This window comes from Quercus robur, chromosome 8 (genome assembly GCF_932294415.1).
Source record: "Quercus robur chromosome 8, dhQueRobu3.1, whole genome shotgun sequence".
Lineage (NCBI taxonomy): Eukaryota > Viridiplantae > Streptophyta > Magnoliopsida > Fagales > Fagaceae > Quercus > Quercus robur.
The window spans coordinates 3,020,375-3,037,663 of NC_065541.1; the positions used below are offsets into that span (position 1 = coordinate 3,020,375).

Here is a 17,289-nt window from a genome sequence, read left to right on the forward strand (position 1 = left end):
ATCCAAACTGTGTTGTAAAATGGGTACCAAGCCGTGGCACAATTAGAGCGACTAGAATTGCATCAGACAAATTATTGAAGTGAGTAAGCTTTATTTTATTTTTCTAGTCTTGAAAACATATTAATTTAGAATAGGCAGGTATAATTGTTTGGCTTGATGTTTAATCATTAAAGAATTCTTCATCTTCTATTTACTATCACAATTTCCTTTGCCATTCTTGGTCCTGCTTTTGCAAGCTATGGCCCTCAATTTGATGAGTGGAATATATATCCAATTATTAGTCGGACAACCTTGCAGAAATGGCATGGTTAAGTAATTATGGCATGTTTGTGTATGGAGATGTTTTTTGTTTACCCGATATGAGATTATTAATGCTCTAGTGAATGAGCTGATTCTTATATTAATAATCAATATAAGAAAGAAGGATTTATTTTATTTTTTTTTTTTTTATATTTAAAGATCCATTTCATGGGTAATTACTGACTGATGGAAGATCTACCTTTCCTTGCCTCCTCTTTATAGCTCAAACCTATGGTTCTGTCAATCTTAACATAGTATTCAAAGTAAAATTTTGGTTGTGACATTCCTACTTCCATATCTTTATTGTCAAATGTTAATTGAATAGCATCCGCCAAAGAATTGCTGAGGCAGTGTGGTGTTACCAGGCATCAGAAAAAGCAATTGCAATCTTGGAGATGGAATCAGCTAAAAGTCAGAAAGAGGTAATGCTCAGTCAGGAATTTTCTAAGGTACCTTTTAGTTGCTAAATTTGAAGGGAATATGATGCACTGGGAACTATTTTTCAACAGATTGACAGTTTGAATTCACAACATAGTTATATTGAGAAACAACTTGATTCGCTGGAGGATGCATCACAACCAAGGAAGGATGAGCTTGATAGGTTGGAGGAGCTCAACAAAATAATATACTTACATATACTTACAGCTACAATGGAGTGTTGCTACTATGAAACATTCAAACATCCAAGTTACTAGCTTCAATGGAGTGTTGCTACTAATTCATGCTACCAACTGTTAGGATATTGATAAAAATAGCACGGATATCAACCGCCATAGAGTCCAAATAGAGACTGGCCAAAAAATGATGAAGAAGTTGACTAAAGGGATTGAGGAGTCAAAGAAGGAGAAAGAAAGACCTGTTGAGGAAAAGGAAAAATTACGAGACATTTTCAAAGAAATTGAGTTGAAAGCTTTTACCATTGAAGAGAATTATAAAAAGAAACAGTAGGTTTTTTTTTTTTTTTTTCCCATTATTTATTATTAATAAAAATCCACAAGAAAAAAAGATTTTTTCATACTGCTATGTGATCTAATTTCTTTCTTCTCCTTGTATAGCTGATCGATGAACATAAAGATGCATTAGACAATGCAAAACCCAATAACGACAAAGTGAAAAAGACTGTGATTGGTGTTACAGGCATTAGAGGTACTGTGCTAATTCTTGCATCTTTCTCGTTTCCTTTTTTTTTTTTTTTTTGCTCATGTTTCCTGACATCTTGTTTACAACTCCGTGATGGCACAGGTTGATGCTGGATACAAATTACAAGACATGAAAAAGGCATACAAGGAGTTGGAATTGAAGGCGAAGGGTTACAAAAAAAGGCTTGACGAATTGCAAACTGCTCTTATAAAGCATATGGAACAGTATGTCCTTTTTGTGGAACTCTTAAGAAGCAGGGGATCTTTATGATCTTGAAGCATGCTTAACATTGTGTACTGGTTGCAGAATTCAGAAAGACTTAGTGGACCCTGAAAAGCTTCAGGCGACCTTGACTGATGAAACGAGGCTTGTGACCTAAAGAGGGCTCTTGAAATGGTAGCAGTGCTGGAAGCCCAACTGAAGGAGAGGAATCCTAATCTTGATTCTATCTCAGAGTATGACTTTCTTTGTTCTTTAAAAATGTTTATCAACTTGAGTTGAATTCTTCAGGGCCCTCTGCTAAATTTTTCATACTATGATTAATAGATATCGGACAAAGGTATCATTATATAATGAGCAAGTTGAGGAACTAAAATGGTCACTCAACAGCGCGATGACGTAAAGAGACAGTATGATGAATGGAGGAAGAAGAGGCATGCATATCTATCTTTATTTTGTTGTCTGATTTATGTTCTTTTTATCCTTCTACTCAATTTTTTAGTTTTCACTCAACTGGATATGATACAATAACAGGTTGGATGAGTTAATGGTAGGATTCAATGCAATATCTTTGAAGCTGAAGGAGATGTAACAGATTTGTGAATGGATCACTCGATTCACTCCCCACAAGTTTTAGCTGGATTATAAATTCTATTGTCCTTTCTGACTCTTTGGTGTCTTTAGTGTACATTAAACAGTCTGAATTGCAAGAAATATAACTAGTACCATTTGTACCCTGGTGCTAGATCTTATGCCATTGAAGAACTCCACTTTCGATTAACAAAATTCTTTTCTATGCTCCTTCATTTGCAATCAGTGGGGGCTTTTCATATTTGATGCTTCTTGTTTCATCTTTCATGCTTCTTTCCTTTTTTTCTTGTATTATATGCGTTTACAAGTAATGATTGTACTTTTGCCCTTCTAATGGACTTGCCATAGATGATCACACTTGGAGGTGATGCAGAACTTGAGCTAGTGGACTCTTTGGTTCCTTTCTGTGAAGGTGTTGTTTTCAGTGTCCGACCACCAAAGAAGAGCTGGTAGAATATGGCAAATTTATCGGGTGGTGAAAAGGTTATCTTTGAACATTGCTGACTTTAACCCTTCTATAGAATCCATTATCTGAACAATAAGCATGCCTGTCTATAGAATCCCTGAATTATGTTGACAGTCGAGTAACCTATAATGTTGTTCCTTTTACTGCTTTCAGACCTTGAGTTCTTTAGCTCTTTTTTTCGCACTTCATCACTACAAGCCAACCTCCCTTTATGTAATGGATGAAATTGATGCTGTACTGGGTACTTTCCTGAATCCTCGATTATAATCCCTACCCCTCTTAAATTGTTTCGTCTTCTTTTTCTTTTGATCTTCATTCACTTACATTGGTCCATATGGTGTGCAGACTTCAAAAATGCTTCTATTGTGGGGCATTATGTGAAGGACCGAACAAAGGATGCCCAGTTTATAATCATAAGGTAGGTTGAATGCTCCCTGGGGTTTATTGCTAGTTACTGATATATTTACTTATACTGATCTTGGTGTTCTTATCTTTTATGCCACCTGCAGTCTTCGAAACAACGTGTTTGAATTGGCTGATTGACTTGTTGGGATCTACAAAACTGATAATTGCACTAAGAGCATTATGATGCATTTGGTTTTGGTGGCGTTCCTTAGCTAATGGTTCCATGTCATGAGTAATTATTTACCTGGTTGTCATGGAATCGATTCTTTATTCAGTTCTGTATGAGTTTGCATATATCAAATAGTTATCTATTTTTGAATGTGTTGATGTGTCATATATAAGTTATAACAGCTTTTGCTTTTGTGCCTAATTCGTTTATGGTTAATGATAATTATAAGCGTAAATTGATTGGTATAATGTCTTGGCAACATTGGCGTGTAACTTTGTATAAACAAAAGAATAACCCTACGTGAGAGGAATGCAAGAGGTAGGGCTATCAAATTCATGGTTCATTTTATTTTTGAAGGGAGTTTCATTTTGTTCTTCTTCACCTTTAAATAAATAAACTCCCAAAATAAAAGCTAGTCAAACACAAAAACTTAGTTTTTTTTTTTTATCAGATATCTATATAAACCCAGACTCTTGCCTAGTTAACCTTGTTGTCGTTTTTCATTAATTCTCAAATTACACACATATTCAACGTTTTTTTATTAATTCTCAAATACTCGTCAATACTAAAAAAAAAAAAAAAAAAAAAAAAAAAAAAAAAAAAAAAAAAAAAAAAAAAAGAATTTACCCAATGTACGAATCTGCCTGAATTTTGAAATTAGTCAAATTGGTACCCGAGCCCAGGAAACTTGGGTACCAATCTGCCTAATTTCAAAATCACCAAGGTGCTGGGCCAGCGTAATTTTGAAATTAGGCATATTGGTACCCGAGTTTCATGGGCTTGGGTACCAATCTGCCTAATTTTAAAATTACGCTGGCCTAGCACCTTGGTGATTTTGAAATTAGGCAGATTGGTACCCGAGCCCATGAAACTCAGGTACCAATCTGCCTAATTTCAAAATGACCCAGGTACTGGGCCAGTGTAATTTTGAAATTAGGCAGATTGGTACTCGAGTTTCATGGGCTTGGGTACCAATCTGCCTAATTTCAAAAAGTACAGGTCCACCAAACCTGTACATTGGGTAAATTTTTTTTTTTTTTTTTTTTGGGTTGACGAGAGTTTGAGAATTAATAAAAAATTTACTTGAATATGTACACATGTATAAAAAAAAAAATAAAAAAATAGAAATTTTACAATTTCTTTCTACAAGTTTTAAAATTTTAAATTGTTATATGATAGTTCATTATGAGTATTAATTGTCATTGTGGGTAGCTATGACTATTTTATTTTGTTAAGTTTGTCTAACATTTTTATTTTTATGCAGTTGTTATTATTTATTTGTCTTTGTGTTTATAAAAATATTTTAAACTGAACTCATTAGTTTTATATTAATTATTGACGCACACAACCACAGTCATTCATACATAAATAACACATTACGTGTCTACTTAATCAATAAAATACTTAAACAATCACTGACTTTACAAAAAAAATTTCTTCAATTTTTCTGACTTTATAACAAAAAATTATTATAATATGGTAACAATAAACACACATGCAACAAACCTTCTTTATTTCGTAATTACAAAATCATATAAAGTTATATTATATTTAGGGTCATGTTAACGGATACCCTTAAAGCAATTGTTATATTTTCCATGAAAGTAGTGACAAAACATTTCTCTTATATTTATAAAGAATAATGCACACACATTATTATTTACACAAATAACATTATAACAAAAAATAATGCACACAATCAATATTACATACACTCATACACATATAATATAAAGAATAATGCTAGAGATACAATAAGAAGTTCGCCATATTAACATTTTCTAAAAATTGTAAAATAGTTTGTGGTTGTAACATTACTCTAATATAAATTTATGACAGAGTGACACTTACAATCTACAAACAATTATTCTATTTGTTAGAGTTGGAAATATTTGTTATAGGAAATAATTATTTCTTAATATTTCAGCCTTACAAACCTCCTGCCCACTTTTATGACGCCAACTACTAACTTAATGGTATAGAGTGAATGGTGTACGTTAACAACCACCCTCACCAGCTTACTTCTAGAATTTATGAGATGACTCTTGCACTTGCCAAGTCCATGTGAAGAGTCAGAATGCCCATGTGAAAGAATACTGAAGCAAAAGCTACTGTTGGGTCACCATCTGTGGATCTTAGTGTCAGTGTTTTTCCATTGAAGACAAACCATTTAACCTTTGGGTCCTGCCTGTTGTGTACATAGAGGTAATATAGTTAAATGTTTTGTTAGATTGTGTTTACATGTGTGGTTCGTATGAGATTATTTTTGCATGACCGCAATTCATGTGTTGAGTTCTTTGCAAGACCCTGCGTCCATTTACAACTGCTGATATATATATATATATATATATATAACTTTTTTGTCAAAACAAATGGAGCACAACTATACTGTAACAAACTAAATTGTAAAGAAACAATTGCAATTAGAAGCATTTTTTTTTTTTTTTTTTGGTTAAAAGAAAGGAAAAAAAAAACCAATTCATAATTACTAATAGTTGAAAGAGAGATAGTAAATCCATAAATTATTATATGCTTTAGAAGAATAATACATAAAGTTTAGACATGTACTTTGATTCGTTAAAATAAATTAAGAAAAAAAAAATCATCTATAAGTTTTTTATTTTATTTTGTGAAATCTAAAAATATTAAAAATATAGCAAATACTTGTAAAGTTGTGTACATATCTTACTGTCTGATTACCACCGCACATCCTTGGTGTGATGGTCACCCCACAAGTATAAGTGTTTGTGGGGTGTGGGGGGCAAGGGCCGGGGTTCAAATCTCCAGGAGGGAGTTTCACACACATATACACTTAGATTAGGCTAGAGTAGAATTCTATCTTGTAAAAAAAAAAAAAAAAAAAAAAAAAAAAATCTTACTGTCTGATTTCTTCTTAAAATATGCCCCATTCAGCATTTATTTCTCTATCCTTCTAAATATTTAAAATTTAAGTTTACAACAAAAATTCAGATTTTAAAATTGTAAAAAAATTAAGAAATAACAGGATGATTCATTCATTTATGGGTTAAGCTATTTATGAGTTAAGCAAGAAAGGCAAGTGCTGTGAATAGTGATATTGGTAAAAAAAAAAAAAAATGAACGTGTATACAATATCAAAATTCATTTTTTGGGGGGGGGGGGGGGGGGGGGGCACAATCAACATAAACCATATATCTAAATAACAAAAAACTCAAGAAGAAGGAAAAAATTCGTGTCATTGTCATTATATTTGCCTATGCTTTGAAGAATTCATTTTATATTTTATTATTCTATGTATTTATTTATTTAGATGTAAAAGAATACTATGTCATTGTATATTGTTTATTCTATAATTTAGAAGTTATCTAAATATTAAATAAAACACAGTTTTTTTTAACAATTTGCTGGCAGCCAAGTATTGTAATTAAATCTATTATAAATTATAGATATGTGGTTAAAACGATTGAAAATTATTTATATCTCTATACACAATGTTGAGGAGGTTGAGTTTGAATATAAATTGTTTTTATCATACGCCATATTTATTTAAGTGGTTATAGATGATGACAACTTTTATATTGTTAATAATAGGTCGGTGATGGATTTTCACTTTTTCTATGTGTACTACGACGGGGAGATGTATTATCATGAGTTGCATGGATTGTCATACCAAGGCTCGAACCAAAAGCAAAAATATTTTAAGGTGAAACGTGGGATAGGGCTTACGAACTTGCAACGAAGAATATTGAAGGCGATGGGGTTAGACCACTCTAGGCATAACATTTCCATTGTGTATCGAGCACCTCAACGGGTTGTAGACACGTAGGTATTCTACAATTCACTACAATTATTGAGTGGCACTGAAGTGAAGATGATGTGGGAAATGGTTGCACAAATGCCGGCTCGAGGATTCATTGCTTCGGATCTCTATATCACTGTTGAGCTCGCCACAGCAGAGGCTGGAGAAGGTTCACAACATACTGTTTTGGATGGAAGAGTAGATGAGCACATCGACTCAATACCAGAAAGATCTTATCAAGGGTGTGTAGAGAACACAGGAGATGGGTATGGTAGTGAACCATGGCAAACATTTGCCCATGTGAACTTGATTGAGGAGGAGGAAGGGCCCCAGCAAGTGCATGAAGGAGAGCATTTAGCTAATGATGAGCTGCATAAGGGCACATCCGAAAATATAGATGATCACGGACTTGGTGATGATGCAACCCATATCGATGTTACTAGGGATGACTTCGAGGATCTCCTAGATACCATGGGTGAACATGAGGATGTTGATCATATCGAAAATATGGTTGTAGAAGAGAATAGAGAGACATGCCCCGGTCCCAATCCTACGCCGGAATGGTTCACCAAAAATAGTTGGGATAATATGTTTGATCCATCACCGGTTATGCTAGTAGAAGTATTACCATGGACGCCTGGGGAGCAGCCAATTAAAGGGATGGTATTCGCGACTAAATTGACGGTGCGACATGCGTTGACCTGGTACACAGTGCGAGAGAATTTTAGCTTCAAAACTGAGCATTCAGACTCAGAGAGGCTTATGGTGAGTTGCGAGGATGATTCCTATCCATGGTCAATCCGTGCGATATGTTCAAAGGGGGACAATGTCTGGAAGATCGCAAAATGCAAGGGCCCCCACACGTGCAACAAAATTCAGAATGCTCATGATGGTCGGATGATTGATTCGGTGTTCCTATCATATGTACTTGAGCGCTATATACGAGAAGACCCTGCGTATAAGATAAAGAACTTACGCCACGTTGCTTTGGAAGACTTAAAACACGAAGTATCTCACTACAAGGTATTCTATTCTTTAACTTGCATTCTATTTTCAATACAACGTAGAGACATCAGTCTTTTGGGAAGTATAATCATGATATTTTTTTCCCAAAACCCATGAATACTTTATACTATGAAAATTGAAATTGAAAAAAAAAAGGAAAAAAGGAATGCAGAGCGAAGAAATATTATAGCGTTACAAGTCTTGATTTGTTTTCTTCAAGTTTTTTTATTTAACTTGTATTCATTTCTAACGTAATCATTATGGTGAACAAACAAGGTATGGGATGCCAAACAAAAGGCCGTTGCAACTATATACAGGGATTTTAAGGAGTCTTATGCAAAGTTGCCGCGTTTTTTGGCAGGACTTAAGGATGCAAGTCCGGGTACAGAGTATAAGTTAATAGTGGACGATAATTATGAACGGGGAACCTATACATTCAAGTCCGTATTTTGGGCGTTTCGTCCATGTATTGTTGGGTTCAAGAAGTGTAGGCCTGTGATTAGCATTGATGCAACCCACCTCTATGGAAAATATAAAGGGAAATTGATGATTGCAATGGCGACAGATGCTAATAATAAGATTTATCCAGTAGCCTTCGCCATTGTCGAGAGCGAGAGCACAGAGACTTGGGGTTGGTTCTTGGCTTGTATAAGAACGTATGTTACCGACTGGAGACACCAGTGTGTCATATCTGACAGACACCCTGGGATACAAGCTATCTTTAGAGACACTAATCGAGACTTTTCCCTGTGGCGTCCCATGACAGAACATCGTTACTGCCTTCGTCATCTATGTAGTAACGTCAACAGTAGATGGAACAATGAAACTTTAAAGAATCTAGTATGGAGGGCAGCAAGTGCTACCCAGGAGCGAAAGTTCAATGCCACCTTCGAGTTAATTGAGAATGTCAACCGGGATGCGCACCAATATCTGAAGGATGTGCCCAAAGAGAAATGGGCTCTAACTTTTGACAAGGGTTATCGTTATGGGGCGATGACTACAAACGTCTCCGAGTGCTTCAATGGTGTTCTAAAGGGTGCTCGTAGCTTGCCCATTACGGCAATAGTGAAATACACATGGTTCAAATTGAATTCTTACTTCGATGATCGTCGCAATAAGAGCATAGCACAGTTAAATTCGGGACAAAAATGGACTAAATATGCCTTGGATATCTTCATGAGAAATAAGGCGAAGGCGGAGCATCATAGGGTCACGAGATTGAGCGCGCAACAACAATCATATCAAGTAGATACACCGCATAATGTAGGGAATGATGGACATGGGGATCACACACATGGAGTTAATTTGTTGCAAAGAACTTGCATATGTCAAAAATGGAAGCTGTACAAGATACCATGTTCACATGTCATTGCAGTTTGTATTAGGTATCGACATGATGCAGAGCAGTACATTGACCCATGCTATAGCGTGGATGCACTGTTTCGGAGTTATGCTCCTGTTTTCTCTGCATTGAAAGATAGATTATCATGGCCGGATCCTGAAGAAACTCGAAGGGTCCTCCCTAACCCCCAATTGATTCGAGAGAAAGGTCGCCCTTTCTCAACACGAATCAGGAATGAGATGGACGAGGGTGGGAATCGGCCAAGAACCACACCATGGAAGAAGGGGGGGGAGGAAGGTGCAATGCGGGTTGTGTGACCAAGAGGGGCATAATCGAAAAACATGCCCTAAGCGGAATGAGGTACCGACGAGTGGTGGTCTCGCAGACTAGGTACGCTAATTTTGAACCGTGGCATTCTTCTAAATGCAACTTGAAACAAAATGCATGCTATATGCCATTCAATTATGTATTTTTATAACTTAAGAAATATTGGAAAAAATTTTAAGGACCAAATATGACATATATCGTTAAAATATCATCGTTGCTTGTGTACATGTGATTCATTCCAATTAGTCTCTTGAGGATGCATACCCAATTCCAAAGTTTTGGGACTAAGACTTTCTCTTCTTATGCTTGGTGTTGATGACTGCTTTATTTCTAGTGTTGATTTTGTATGTGTTGGATCATTATGTGTAAAATGCTAATGCCCATTTCTTACAAGTGTTTTTCAATCATATCATCCATTGGATTGAAACAAAAAATAGGATTTGATGTGAATGAAGTGATAAGTATTCAAATTCAGCATGGTCAAGTCCCTATTTTTGCAAAATATTTCAAGAATTGATGGTATTTGGCCATTTTGGCCTATACCTTACTATGATTCATTGTAATATGCATAGTTCTAATATCAAAGATGTAGCCATCAAAGACTTTAAATTGTAGAGCTAAGCCGGCAGACCAAACTACGTAACCCCCTTATGTTCTCTCTTTTTTTTCTGCATTCTCCTTACAGTATTTTCTATTTCATTTTAAAACTTACTAGGAAATGAAAGAGCTATCTGTTGTTGGCATTTAAGGGCCTTGACAGACCTTCTCTTTCACTTATAGCTTCTTCTTTTTTTTGGCTCAATTTTACTTGACTGTAGATTTAATTTTGTAATTCTTTTGCTAAATGTTTTCTAACTGCAGATTTTTTATTTTATTTTATTTTTTATAGGATCTAACCATAGATTGGTCATGAATAATATGTGCCATTTTATTGGGTCTGGGCTGGTATATAATAGATTGGTCATAAATAATAGATTGGTCATATTATTGGTCATGAATAATATGTGCTAGTTTTAACATGTTAGGGAAATGGTTGCCCTCATGGAGTGGTTATTTAGGATTCTTTTTGCTTTTCTTAATGATCCAAATGTCAAAATTTTTGGTTGTAAAATATGGGGGATAAAAGCTTTTATGCGAGCTTTAGGTATGTGGGTGATATCAAATTGCTATAGCAAGAACAAGCTTCAAAATCTACTTTCTAATCAAATGATTTTCCCATTTATCTTCCCTGTCATTTATCTACCACATTGTTAAAAAAAAAAAAAAAAGTAGGACTTGTTTTGATTTTGTGTAATTATTAGCATGAACTTCCAGATACTAATACTATAGTCTATTTGTTTGATTTTACTTCATGAGCATGACTACTAGCTTGCTGATTTATCTGTTTCTGTTGTTTTCCAAAGGATGCTTCTTCACATCGTCTGGAGGCTTGAGGAGTTATGAACACCCCCTTAATGAGGTGGAGCCTGTGCCAAGGGTGGACAGATCTGCTCAGGTGTGTGGTGTAACTTTCACCGTGGATGAAGAGTTGAAGAGGGAAACTGTCGACATGCTAAGAGTTGGAAGTGCTGCCAATTGGTCATCTAACTATTGATATTGTTATAGTTTCCTTTTATGGCATGGCTGTCATTATTAGTGGGCCTTGCCTTTGATCTCCTTTTTCTTATCATACTACTCTCGTCTTGAATGGCTTGAAAGCATTTTAATGGGTGTTTAGATTTATATCCTTTTTAGTACTACCAAAACTAAGACATGATTTTATGCTGCTGTACATGTTGCGTAATGTCAAACTAAGCCAGGATCTCAAGTTTGATACAAGAAATAATATGATTGCTCTTCAAGACTGATCAATGGTAGATTTCTATTTGATATATTTCTCCATTTTTATCGCTTCTTGAATCAGGTTGTGATGATGATAATAATTACGGTCACATTCGTGATGATAATAAAATCCATTTCTGAATAGTTGCCTATTCACGCAATAATCATTGCAAAGAAACAATGAAGTCCATTGATTTTTAATATGGCTACTATATTCACCAAAGAAGTTAAAGATGTATCTGGAGCACAGTTCAGGGCAGCTAAAGCTTTTCAATGCTTTCCTGTTGGTTTGATTCATGATTTACAACTTTAAAGTAAACTACAGTAAGGATAACTTTTTTTTCCCAATAATTTTGATAGACACACCAAAAAGAAATACTGAAAGAAGATGAGAAACCATACTAATTAATTCTCGTCAATTAAAAAAAAAAAAAAAAAAGAGAATAGCCCATGTACCCGACTTTGGTGAACTCGGGTTCTAAGCACTCATTTATTATAATTTTAATTTACCAAAATGAATCCAAAAAAAAAAAAAAAAAAGATAGAATTAGTTCATCAAAGTGGGGTACAAATCTGACAGTTTTAAAAAATTAGGCAGATTGGTACCCGAGTCCACCAAGCTTGGGTATCAATCTGCCTATTTTCGAAAATTAGGCAGATATAGGCAGATTGGTACCCGAGTTTGGTGGACTCGAGTACCTCACAAATCTGCCTAATTTTGAAAATAGGCAGATTGGTACCCGAGCTTGGTGGACTCGGGTACTAATCTGCCTAATTTTTTTTTTCTGTTGTGAATAAGTACCCGAGCATTCTGAAAATAGGCAGATTGGTACCCGAGTTTGATGGACTCGGGTACTAATCTGGCTAATTTTTTTCCTGTTGTAAATAAGTACCCGAATTTGAACTGGCTCATTCTGAAAATAGGCATGTTAGGTTCTAAAGTTTAGGACTTTATGTATTTAGAACTCTAATATGTATTGTTGGCAAACCATGATCAAAATAATGTGTTTAGAAGTGTTTTAAGCCAGCTCAAAGTTGTGTGTCAATGTAAAGTTGGAATCGAGTTAAAGCAGGAAGCACTGTGCCTTTCGGCCTGGCTCGATCGATCGAAGCTTAGGCTCGACCGATCGAAGCTCGGGCAGAATGCTTTTCTGCAGATTCGTCCAACTCAGCCTTATTTGTCTTAAAACGTTTTTAGGGTTTCTTATTTGTCCTAAGTATAAAAGGCAAACCCTAGCCACGTTTTAGTGTTGCTCATATTTGCGGTTTTTGTAAATCTCTTGTGAGATCTAGAGGAGCTTTCCTTTACACAAACTTAAGGTTTTCAAGGAGGAGATATTTTCTACACCTTGATGATCAATTCAGTTGTTGCCATTAAAACTTAAAGAATACACAAGCGGGTGTGCTTGTAGCTGGTGGGAATCCAAGAAAGAAGGAGTCCGTGGATTCGGAGCTTGCACGTGGTCGTGTCAGTAAGTTCTACTAGTTGGTAGCAATAAGAAATCGAGCGTGGGGGCTTGTAAATCTTATTGTATGAACTTCGATTCTTTCAAGATAGTGGATTCAAGTTTACCTTGAGGATAGCTAGGTCAAATCCTCCCCAGGTTTTTACCGTTTTGGTTTCCTAGGTGATCATATCTTGCGTTATTTATTTTCCGCTGCTTTGCATGATTTGATCTTTATTATTGTGATAACCTAGACTTGCTTAATTGGACTAAGTAACAACTTGGTTAATTACCTAGGTTTAATCAATTGTTTAAGGGGTCTAAAAACTGTCAAGTGGTATCAGAGCAGGTAGCTCTTTTGTTGTTGATCCTTTGATCACTGAGCTGATCCTTGACCCCTGTTGTCATGGAACACGGACACTCTCTAGTTATTCCTCCTCACTTTGATGGGAATAATTATGCTTACTGGAAAGTAAGGATGAAAGCATTCCTGAAATCCATTGATGAGAGGGTGTGGAACTCCGTTGAATACGGATGGGAGAAGCCCACTACTCCTGTTAGTGAGTAGGAAACTTCTCAGAAAGAAGCAGCTTCGTTTAATAGCAAGGCTATGAATGCGATTTTTAACGCTGTTTCTATGGAGGAATTTAAGAGAATCTCGAATGTTGAGATTGCTCATACTGCTTGGAATATCCTCCAGACTGTGCATGAAGGCACAAAGACTGTCAAAATAAATAAATTGCAGCAATTGACTTCTAAATTTGAAAGCATTAGGATGTCTGATGATGAATCTTTTGATGAATTCTATGCTAAACTAAATGATATTGTTAATTCTGCTTTTAACTTGGGTGAAATCTATGATCAACCTAAAATTGTTAGGAAGATTCTTAGATCTTTGACTGAAGACTTTAGACCCAAGGTGAATGCCATTACTGAAAGTAAGGATGTGGACTCCATCCCTGTTGATGAGCTTGTAGGATCTCTTCAATCCTATGAGTTGGATCTACCCAAAACTACCAAATCCAAATCAATGGCTCTTAAGTCAGTTGATGATGTTGAAAGTGGTGGATTTGATGATGAGCTCTCTGCTACAGAGATTGCCTATCTTGCCAAGAACTTTAGAAACTTTCTCAGGAATAGTAATAGAAAGGCAAGAGGCACAAACACTGCTGAACCTAGAAATTTTAGGAAGTATGATCTCACTAAGGTTAACAACAATGATAAGCCTAGAGAAAGAGTAGGTCAAGCTTCTAATAATTTCTTGGGCTCTCAGTGTTTTGGGTGTCAAGGGTATGGACACATGAAATCTGAATGTCCAACCTATTTGAAGTCTAAGGGTAAGGCTATGGCTGTAACCCTTAGTGATGGTAAAGTTTCTGATCATGAGTCTAATTGTGATGAGAATGGAAACTTCATTGCTTTCACTGCTACTGCTGTAGTTGTTAAATTGTTTGATGCTAATGATCTTTTGAACAATGTGAAAAATGAAAACATGCTTTGGCTTGATAAAGTTAAATCTTTGGAACTTGATTTATCTGTTGCTAGATCTGCTAGTTCTAAACTTGATCAAATGCTGAGTGTTCAAAAGTCGTCTTCTGACAAAACTGGTTTAGGTTATGTTGATAGCATCTGTGTGTCCGCTCCCCATTCTACTAAGTTTGTTCCTTCATCTTCTTCTTCTGAACCTTCAGTGAGTGTGATAGTGAGTGAAACTGTCAAACCCTCTGTGAGCGAGGTTGCTAAACCCTTAGAAGGTTCATCATCTAGGAAGATTAGGGTTGATCTGAAAGAATCTAAGCCTAAGAAGCCTACCCTATCTAAGGACAAGCCACATGATAAACCTGCATGGGTTTGTCACTTTTGTGGAAAGACTGGACACATCCGTCCAAATTGCTACAAGCTGCAAGCTGCTAAGAGAGCAAACAAACCAAAAGTACCTGTGCCTCAAGCACTTGATCCTATGGTACTTATTGGTGATTTGGTAAAGGCTTTAAACCTTTATTCCAATCCTGGAGTTGGTAATCATTCTCAAGTGAATAAAAACTCCAATGCTCGTGGTGCATCTAAAAGGTTTTGGATGCAAAAGACTCGACCTAACTGAGTCTTTCTGATATGGTCCTTGTGCTTCATTACTCTACCCTTTGTGACCATTGTTCTTTGGTTTTGTTTTTTGTTTTTTTGTGTGTCTAGGATTTGCATAGCATAACATTCATGCATTTCATTCTAGGTTTTTTTTTTTTTTTTTTTATTAAAATAAAAAAATAAAAATAAAAAGGAAGAAAAAGGAAGCACATTTTGTTTTGCACTATTCTTCTTGGTTTTTGAGAATCTTCTTGGTTTTTGAGAACAAGGTTGGTCAATTTATTTTCACATAACATGTCTTTTGTACTTTGTTTAGCTTTGATGAGCTTATTTATTGCACTTTACTAGTTGAAGATTTGTAGTGCATGTTGTGTGGGAAAGATGTGTATGGTTTTTGATTACTATGTCTTAATCTTGAAGTCACATGTTTTTAAATGTTGGACTTAAACTTTTAGAGAAAGGCATAAATAACCATCTCACCACTGTTCACTAGCCAATCATGAACACCTTAGTGCATATCATAAGATTTTGTGCTCGAGAAAGTGTAGCACATGCACAAAAAGAACATAAGGTGAAGCCTCGGTTAAAGTGCTTAATTCTTAAAATCAAAATTGGTGTGTACTATTAGGCTTAATGCCAAACTCACATAACTTAAAATTGGAATGTATATTATGAGGCATAAATGCAAGAAACTTACATGATTGCAAGCTTATGATCTAGGAGATGTGGGAGTTATATGATGTAACTCTTTAGGTGATAGTCTCTTTTAAATTCCTTGTGATGAATTTTGTAGACTTTGTGATTGATTGCTATTCACATTTCACCTCACATGTATCTCAATTTTTTGCTAGTTGCACACACTACACGAGTTACTCTTTGCTAAACATTGTACATGTTATTGTGTATGTTTATGGTCTGACCAACCAAGTTATTGCAAATACTTTGAATTATGCGCAAACTTGATTTGTTGCTTGAAATTTTGTGGAGAATGCAAGAAATTTTGTTTTTAGGAATTTTGGGCTTAAAATCCTTGATTTGAAAATCATATCATCTCATACTCATGCATTTTTGTTCTTAAAATTCAATGCTTTGAGTTAAATCATCTTTTTTTTCACAAATTGTGTTTTTCCTCAAAAATGGTGAGCCTTTGCCTGATTCGATCGGTCCATTCTGTTTTTCGACCGATCGAAATTTTTTAAAATTTGAGAGAGGGAGTCTCTATCTGTTTCGACCGATCGAGGCTGATTTTCAACCGATCGAAACTCGTGAATCAGGTTTTTTAAAAGGCAGAATTAGACTTTTACAAAGGCACTTTTCAAATAGTTCTTTGCTTTTCTCTCTCTCCGCGTTGGCTCTAGGCTCCACCATCCATTTTTTTGTCGTTTTCCTTCAAGATTTTTGCAAGGTTTTTGTCATTGGAGGCCGGTAAGTCCCTTTTTCCCTTCTTTTCAAGTTTATTTCTTTATTTCATGCATTTTTCATGCATTATCATGGGTATTTTCGGCACTTTCAAACATATTGGGGTTTTTGATGATTCGAACCTATTCTTGTGAAATTGGTCAATGGGTTTTTGTGCTATGATGTTATAATGATGTTCCCTATAGTTTAATTTGATCAATTTTGTAGTTTTTGAAAAATTGAAAATTCTAGGGTTTTGAATTTGATCCGAATTGGGGATTTTGTCAAATTGGCTTAAATTGATGAAATTGGCTTATCCAATTGATGTATTTGGTCATTATTTTTGTTATTATATCATGTGTAATGATCAATTCGTCAATATTTTTCAAATTGATCAAGTGGTTTTCCAAATTTTGGGTTTTTTGTGTTAAAAAACCTTAATGTTCAAGCCAATTTTGTAATTTGAATCTTTTGGACTTAATTCACTGCATTAGAACATGCATCATGACATTTAAACTTGTTCATGCATCATATAGATTTTGATTCTATATTTTGTTTTTGTGCTAACTTGCAGTCTGCCCTTGGTTTTGGTTTTGTGGTTTTTGTTCTTTAGCTCTGTGTTTTGATCCTTATCTTAGCACCATGCCTAGGAAAACTAAAGCCCATAGGACCACTTCCACTTCCTCTGAGTCTCCCACTAGAGTTGAGCTGTTTAAGAATGATAAGTGGAGAGAAGCCTATGACACTTTGAACTGTAAGCATAAGATCTGGTCTGAGCGAGCTGTTGTGTTAGATGCGCTT

At 35.4% G+C, this 17,289-nt stretch overlaps 1 long non-coding RNA gene across 1 annotated transcript; it reads left to right on the forward strand.

Annotated features, from left to right (window-relative positions):
- The first annotated feature begins 485 nt into the window (after positions 1–485).
- On the forward strand, positions 486–3,440 carry LOC126694204 (uncharacterized). The gene is made up of 9 exons (XR_007645656.1): positions 486–722; positions 810–1,244; positions 1,356–1,446; positions 1,543–1,664; positions 1,747–1,895; positions 1,987–2,733; positions 2,870–2,957; positions 3,062–3,134; positions 3,226–3,440. It is a non-coding gene; the product is annotated as an uncharacterized LOC126694204 (long non-coding RNA).
- The last annotated feature ends 13,849 nt before the right edge of the window (positions 3,441–17,289 follow it).